The sequence below is a fragment of the Sander lucioperca genome, chromosome 5, assembly GCF_008315115.2.
Source record: "Sander lucioperca isolate FBNREF2018 chromosome 5, SLUC_FBN_1.2, whole genome shotgun sequence".
NCBI classification, from domain to species: domain Eukaryota; kingdom Metazoa; phylum Chordata; class Actinopteri; order Perciformes; family Percidae; genus Sander; species Sander lucioperca.
In genome coordinates this window covers 9,128,776-9,137,456 of record NC_050177.1, presented here as the reverse complement: position 1 = coordinate 9,137,456, position 8,681 = coordinate 9,128,776, and positions in this window count along the sequence as shown.

Here is an 8,681-nt window from a genome sequence, read left to right as displayed (position 1 = left end):
TCCATGAGCAGGTCTTCCTTCTCACTTCAAAAGAAAAGTAGAAAAAGTTATTTTTACCTTTTGGAAATCAATCCAAATATCGTCATAGATTTGCCAGTGGTTTAATTTACTCTTCAAATCCTTCTCCTTCAACATAAGTGTTGTTTTCTCACCTTTCCTCAGAAAAAGAGGCAGGACTGAGTATTTATTAAGATTTTTTTTAATTCATACTTCATAGGCCATTGTCTCAGGTGAGGAGCAACCCCACTTCTGGGGAACGCTGGGTCCCGATCTTCTTTGATGATGAAACCCAGCTGGACAGGATTGTGAAATACCTGTCAAACTTCCTCGACAGCTGTGACACACTCTCTGATAAAGTGTGCACCATGGTGTCTTCTGACAGGATCAAATACATCCTAAATGTGTTGCTGTCAGAGATAGGTCCACAGCAGTTCCACATTATATTCATGAAGACATTTTTTTCTATGACTTAAAGTGGCTATATGTAACTTTCAGTTTGTGTTAATTCTAGCGGCCACTTTGGATAAAAGTGGTAGTATTTTCACCACACCTGCTGTCGTAAAGGTCTTTTCTTTACGGTGCTGTATTGCCCACTGTAGATTACCAAGTTTGCGTTACCGTGTTTACACAAGTACAGGGGAAGACCTGCTCATGGATATAATAAATGACATGGAGAGAGTGAGTTAATTCTTGTCCAGTTTTGACAAGTTTAGGTATTGTGGTTTTGGATGTGGACTTGGTCCAATGTGGTCTACATATGCAAAAAACAGTAAAATCTCCCTTTATGGCATTTTCACAAATAGAATAAAGCTTTCACAAATCCCAAACTGTGTTTTTAAGACTCCTTAGCCTCTCTGGGATAATGTAGTCCAGATTTGACAAGTCTAGGTGGATCTAGACCTAGGCTAATGTGGTTTATATGTGAAAAAAACTTATTGTGTTCTCATAAAGACAATAAAGCTTTCACAAATCTAAAAGTGTGTTTTAGACATAATTATAAATTTACCTTAATGACTAACACTCATTCAATACAGTAAGAGGTTAAAAAAACTGTTTTAAGTTCCCCTTAACTGCCAAATCAGAAGCTGCGAATCGGATGCCAACTTCAGCGTCGTGGCTGCACTAGCGTCACCAGAAGGGAGAGATGAGGAGGAGAGGGAAAGCAAAAGACAAGCAGGGAGACAGAGGCCAAAAAGAGATGTTGAATAGATTATTTGCTATATTAGAGATTGCCATTCAAAAAATAAATGCATTAAATTAACTAGTTTGTCTGTGTCTTTTAAGTTTTTGGGTGTGTATATAATATAAACTGTTTTTCAATGTTTATTTTTCCATCAAATTATGACCTGGATACAGGAAACTTCTAACTGAGTAATTATATTCAGATGCTACCTGTTTTAATAACTAGTTAGGTATACAAGTTCTAAAAAGACATTAATGAAACGTGTATCTTTATTTTAACATTTATTCAAACATTACTATATACTGTACACAAGTATATTCAACATGAAGCGGCGATCAGACTCAGCTCCCGATGATGGTGTTGCTTCCGGACTGCAGACAGAAGGAGAAAGATTAGGTTAGTCCAGTAGTTATCCAACCTGTCCTGGTAAGATTAGGTTAGTCCAGTAGTTATCCAACCTGTCCTGGTAAGATTAGGTTAGTCCAGTAGTTATCCAACCTGTCCTGGTAAGATTAGAATTGTATCACAAGTATATTTAAGCATACTGAAACATGGAGGTACTTCATGTAACTGTGTAGTGGTGTAGTTTCTTCATCATGGTCTTAACTGACAACTGTTGACCATTTAACACACTTACACCTACCTTTACTGTATTAGTGGGTGTTTATCAATGGAGGTATTATGACTTTTCATATGTTGGTTGTAGCCTTGTAGCTTGTGTGTTTACAGTACTATTTACCCTTTCTCACTTGCAGTTTAATGCATATCATACTGCCTGTGGTAGCTCATTAGCTGGTAGCGTTTACCTTGTAGTTGCTGATCATATTTTGCACTGCATTTGTCTGAAAGCTAGAAGCTACTGGACAATGAGCTAATGTTGCATACATGCAGTAAACTACAAGCTAATGTAAACGGTTAGCTACTGCAATTCTCCTTACCGGTAAGTGTTATGACTACTACAAACATAAACTCCCACGAGTTTTTAATTTATTGACATGGGATAAATAAGACAAAACGACTATTGCTTACATTAAAGCCTATCGGTGTCGGTAACGTTACCTACCTTTGCACGTTGCGAGCAAAGTTCCTGACAAAATATTCTCCTCCTGCAAGCAGACTGACGCCGATTCACCAACAGCACAGTTCATAGTTCCACATCCATTTCGTCCAGTGTTTTGAAATGAGAAACGGCTAGTCCGTCTGTTAAAAGCATAGACAGTGAGGCACTTTTATTTTTTCACCTCTCCTTCCTGTCAAAAGACAGACGTGACAGTGCGTCTGTCCAATCAGGAGGGTCCGTCCTCTACTAGATAGGCCCTACCTTTTCCGGTAGAAGTTAATGCCGTTGTGTTTTGTGATTTGTTGAAGTGTTTTCATATTTGCTGTCGTGTTTTCCTATTTGCTGTCGTGTTTTTTTATTTGCCGTTTTGTTTTCATATTTGCTGTCGTGTTTTCATTTTTTCTGTTGTGTTTTCCTATTTGCCGTTGTGTTTTATGATTTGTTGTTGCGTTTCTCTAATTGCTGTGGTGATTTGCACTTCAGGGCCACCGTAGATACCGGATTGTTTTTTGAATCATTGAAACAATAAATAAATAAATTCTTAATGACACAAGCTTATTGATTAAAGAACAAATAACGCTTGGCAGAAAAATAAAAAAAACAACTTTTGCATTTTTAAAATCTTACATACAACAAATATAGGCACATAGATATTGTTCTATATCTATGTATAGGCATTATTATCAAATCGTATATCAAATGGCTCAGTAATGTGAGATGGATGCTAGTGCTGATAGTTCCACTGAGAGCGCAGTTCCAGCTAATTATTTAGGTTAGCCTGACCAACAAACCAAAACGTTAAAGAATGACAAATGACAATGTCAAATATTTAGCAAGCCAAATATATATATGTTTTTTTCTTTTCCTTCTCTTGGCAGACTGAACCAGGGCCCCAGGGCACACCAAAGTGGGCAAGGAAGAACAAGAGATGTGTAAGTAAGTATCCAACTGTTGGCTAACAAGTTAGCCTTAACAACACGTTTCTGTGAATTTGTTTTGGAGTTGTTCTGCCTTCTACAGGGGAATGTATAATGAAGCAAGATTATTGGGTTAGCTTAATAATTAACTTAAGGCAAAACCCAACTACTTGAGCGTAACGTTATTAATGAGCAAACCAGACTAAACTGGAGAGGACAACGTATCACCCCCTTGAACGGGAAACAGCCAGCCTCCATCAAAAGTGAAAACAACTCCAAAGGAGTTTACTGTTAAACGTGTTTCTTGTTTCAGTGTTTCCTCTATGTTGATTTTGTAGTGGCGGTCCACCATGGCTACATTTCTGCCACCACGGTATCAGAAATAGGGCTGTTTTTCGGACACACCTGCCCCCACTGCTAAAAAAAACAAACCTAAAAGAAACACCGTGTTTTAACGTAGCAGCAAGCTGGCCACAAATACATCCAACTACAACTTTAAGACAGGTACAGTGAGACTCCATGACATGAGTCACATGACATAGTGATGGAAGAAGTACTCAGATCTATGTAAAAAACTTATTAACATAAACATTTTTTATAAATTACCAAAAGTAAAAGTACTTATTTTGCAGAATGGCTCATTTCAGAATAATGTGTATAATAGTATTGGAGTATTGATGAATTATTGTGTAAATCACTTTAATATTGCAGCTGGTAAATGCGGGGCTAATTTTAATTTATTCTCATATATGTATTACTTTATATACTGTTGTTCCCCTGGGGATCAATACAATCTTATTGATATCATCATTTCATAATGTAAATTGTTTGTTGATTATATTTTGTATTATTAATCTGAACTTGGAAAGTAAGGAGTAACTAAAGTTATCAAATAAATGTAGTGGAGTAAAAAGTACAGTAAGTAAGTAATATTTGCCTCTGAATTGTAGTTGAGTAGAAGTTAATACTCAAGGCTTATAAGTACCTCAAAATTCTACTTAAGTACAGTACTTGAGTAAATGTCACTCACTTTCCATCACTGGCCATGGCTCCAATGACACCAAAATGGGCTATTTTCAGTTTCTACATGTGTCAATTACACATTACACAGATAGCCTGCATGTAAATGCAAATACATGCCCAGTGAATTGTTCGAAGCCTCTTAGGTTAGCTGTTTTCTCCTTAATTAAAAAGAATATAAAAAATAAATAAAATAGTTTTTTCTTAACTGCGCAATAAACATAAATTACAAAAATATGCTGTATTTTCTCCCTGCTTCTTGTCTTTGTGCTAGACAAGTCTAGACCATAGACTGTATATAGAGTGGACCAACAGATCCCGTTGCTCTGGACGGAGACCAGTGAAGTCTATTAGAAGCACTTTTCCGGTGAGCGCTGAGCGTTACTGCACAGCTTCCAACTGAGCTTGAAGACGTAGATGTGACGTGAGCAACCCTGTCTGAAAGTTGGAAGTCTTCTGGTAGCTGTGCCAAGAGAAATCTCAATCATTCCCAATATTGCAGAGACGTAGGTATATGTAAGGAGATAACATAGGCAAAGGCTAATTATTGCTAACTAAAATACTAGTTAACATTAGTAATTAAACTTAAACAGTTAATGTAAGTCCAAACTGCCTGCGAGCTTCTCCTGTACTATACGGTAATTCCTCTACTATGTGACAGTAAGTCGCGTGGTTATGACACAATCGTTAGCCTATTTTTACAAATACGTCTGGTACCAGCCATAACGTGAGATACAAGGTAATGGAGCCTTTTATACATTGTCGTGTTTCTTTAGAAATAAACAATGGACAAGTAAAGTCTTTAAATGCTTCAGATGTAAAGTTATTCGCTGTCAAAGTGACGTCAAAATGAATGGCAGTCAATGGAATGCTAACGGGGGGTGAGTGCTTGTTAGCATCAAAATGGCACCGTAGGATCTACGCGTTGTGAGGAGAAGCTTATCCCCTTGGTCTAGACTTATATCTGGCCTAAATAAAAATAAGCTACATCTGAAAAGTAGCTCCACCCTGCACAACCCAGTTCCACTAATGTAAAGTCTTCAGAGGGTTAGCAGCCTATTTACAGGACTTAATAAATAGTCTACTTGATTACATGTATAAAGCAGCTCCATATTACCACTCACTGAGAAGATGATTGTGTGCTCCTAATATTACCAGTGGGAGTCAAAGTTTCATCTTATTTTATTAGACCTTGACTTTGAATCTGCTGCTCAACCACACAAGTAGGCTACAGTCATTTCACTTGAGCTAAAATATCACACTGACAGAGACGGGGATGTTTTTTAACTGAAAAGCTAGACCTTGTTGGATTTTGTTGTTTCTCCTCAGCCATGTATATGTACTTTTTTCCAATACATTTGTGCTTACAGGGCCAGGGGGGGTGTCTAACTGCGTGTCAATCACTGCTCATGCACGCGTATTCATTCTCCCTTGTGGGGGGAGGGGCTTAGGAGACCAGTTTGGGCTTTAGTAGAAAGGGGGGAGGGACTGAGAAGTTGTCGATGTTCAATTTTTTTGGCTAAGCCCTGGATCTTCACAATCCTACCTACAGCACCTTTAATGTTGCAGCTGGTCACAAGGAAAGAATGTAACACTGAAAACTACCATCCGACTGCATAGTGTGTACTTTTACTCTAAGTCAAGTTTTTATGCTGTTTTATTGTTGTACTTCTACTGAAGTACAGGATCTGAATACTTCCTCCACCACCGCCATTTTTTACCCTTCGGAGGTAATTTTCATAATCACGTGTTTGTTGTTAGTAAGCAATTAATAAGCAAGATATACAAACAATTTGTTGACAGATTTCAATTAAATTTGGTGGACGTATTTGTGTTCGGACCTGAATCCAGGTGGATCCAGGATTTCTTAAGATAAGACGTGATTATTGATAATGTTTTTTTTTCTTATTATTAAGTATTTTACTTAATTGAATGAAACAAAGGTTGTGCAGCCTTGGCAGAGGTATGAGCTCTAAGTGCTTGATCATTTCAGAGCAAAATAGTTTATTTTACTATGGCAGCTATTTAATGCAAAAATATTTTGCACAATAGCTGATTTCTAGTGACAGAGACTGGCCTTCAACAATCTTTTACTCTCTCCCGGACAATAAACCTAAACAGCCACAGAGTTCTTTTCTAAATTGTATTTGACAACATAAATGGATGGGATTCTCTGGGACACAATCTAATCAGCCCACAGTGCTTCATGCATATCTGTTTGAAGGTCATTGAAATAAAAAAAGATGGATGAATCTTGTTTCATTGCAGGCAAAATAATAATTTACAAAACCGAATCCATGGTGACCATGCAAACAATCTGTTGTATTTTAGCAACTGATTTGATTTACAAATTGGCCGACTGCATGCTGTCCCTGTGGAAAATCGGCTTTCTTCTCACCTCCTAGCTCCCCAGGGGTGCATTGACTTTCCCGCCACACTTTGAACAGCAAAGCCGCTCCTCGTATATCATCCATGCATAAATAGAATATTGTCCGTTCAAAAAAACACTTTGTTTCCCCCAATTCCCTCAGTCACATCTTGGTCTGCCCAATCTTCATCATCTGCCTGCCCTGTACCTGAGTTTGTCCTTGCCTTTTTAATATTGGAGCGAAAACATTCAAATAGGAATGAGTGCAAAAAGAAAACTTTATAAAGGCTGCTTCGGGAAAGTTTTTTCGAAAAGCTACTTAATTTACCAAACTGATAATAACACTACCAGTAGCTTCTTCTGTCCAGTATTCATGCTACTCATTCTTTGGAAACAATACTTAGACTGAGTTGTTTTTCTCCAGAGCTACTTTGAATCTAGCTATTTAATCCCTCCAGCAAATCCATGAACGTGCACATCACGTTGATTCACTTGCCTGGTGGGACATTTCTGTTTTAGCCCGCACAGAAAATCAGGATAACAAGAGGCAGTATAACCTGTATACCGGTAGTTACCGTCATCCTGATGCGAGGACTATAATTGTTAATTATCGTGAAAATTATGTAGCCTATAGGCAATGATTATTGTTGTGATAACATGAAAACATGTCAGGATATGTAATTAACACTTAACAAACCCCTGTAATGTTTTTTTTTTAAGTTAATACTAGTTTTTAATTGTACTCTAGATAATAAATTCTGGAAATAATAGATGTTATGTTTGAGCATCAACTATTTGTAGCTATGAAATTAGACAGTGACTGCATCTCATTCATAAGATGTAGCCTACAACATTAGATATATTTTTTCAAACAAATTTATTTTGACCATCATCTGCTGATAACCAACCTTCGTACCATCAGGTGCGTGTGCGAAGGGTCGATGTGCCGGCTTAACAGCCCTGGGCCGCTGGAAAATGGCCTCATGCGATTGGTCCAGACTTCACACATGATAGCGTAATAAATGTTGTCTTTTGACTTTTTTAGAACGGGAAACATTTTTGTTTTGTCTTTTATTGTGCCTTTAAATGTTAAAAAAATAGAAGTTAGTTAAAATGTATGATCTCTCCGTCATTTAGGGTGAGCCAGTTGTAAAAGTGCAACGCCGCGCCTGGTTTGTATTTACATTATTTGTTTTATTTCTCTAAGAGCACCGACAAAATGGAATGAGACCCTTGTAGATAGACCCTTCTTCTTCTTCTTCTTCTTCTTCTTCTTCTTCTTCTTCTTCTTCTTCTAGGGTCCCCCTACAGGTTGGAAGCGGAATTGTCCATTACATTACATTATGCAAGTTTGCCAGATCGGGTAGCGGATCTGTAGTTCGAATGAGACATAATAAGACATTACGACAGCGGTAATGGACAATTCCGCTTCCAACCTGTAGGGGGACCGAAGCGGGAAAAGTGCTTTAATGTTGCTTTAAATAAAACTAATGACCCTAATGTGAGGAGTATTGCCTCTGCTGTTTGATTTTACTACAATGTAAATCTAAGGCTGCCTTAGTCTGGTAGTCTACATACATTTCCATGGCTCTGTAATATCAGTCTACAGTGAAGTAGCTCAGTAAAGCATGTGTTGATGGGGCTCATACAGAATTTGAGACACTGTCATTTAGTTCTGGGCAAAACTGCAAGCCGCCACATAGAGACCTATTTCATATACTTACTGATGACACCAGCAACATTTCTAATAGCTTAATGACAGCGTGCTCAGCCAAAACGCCTTTCAAAAGAGTACTCAACACTTAGCAGCACATGCCCTTTTGTTTCTGTTGCCTAGTGCTCAAATTCTAAATATGACCCTTTTTACATTTTGGTTTAATGTGATGGCTCTAATGTTTCAGAGCATTCTCTCAATAACGTTTTGTCACAGTTGCAGTAAAAATGTGTTTTACTGCATACAGTACACAATAATGAAAAGAGCTGTAATTGTAAGGCAAGTTTGTTTATATAGCACATTTCAGACACAAAGGGAATTCAAAGTGTTTTACATAAGCATCAACATAAAAAACAAATAAAACAGGAAATAAGACAATTCATAAACAAGAAAAGAAAACAATAGAAATGTAACATCTT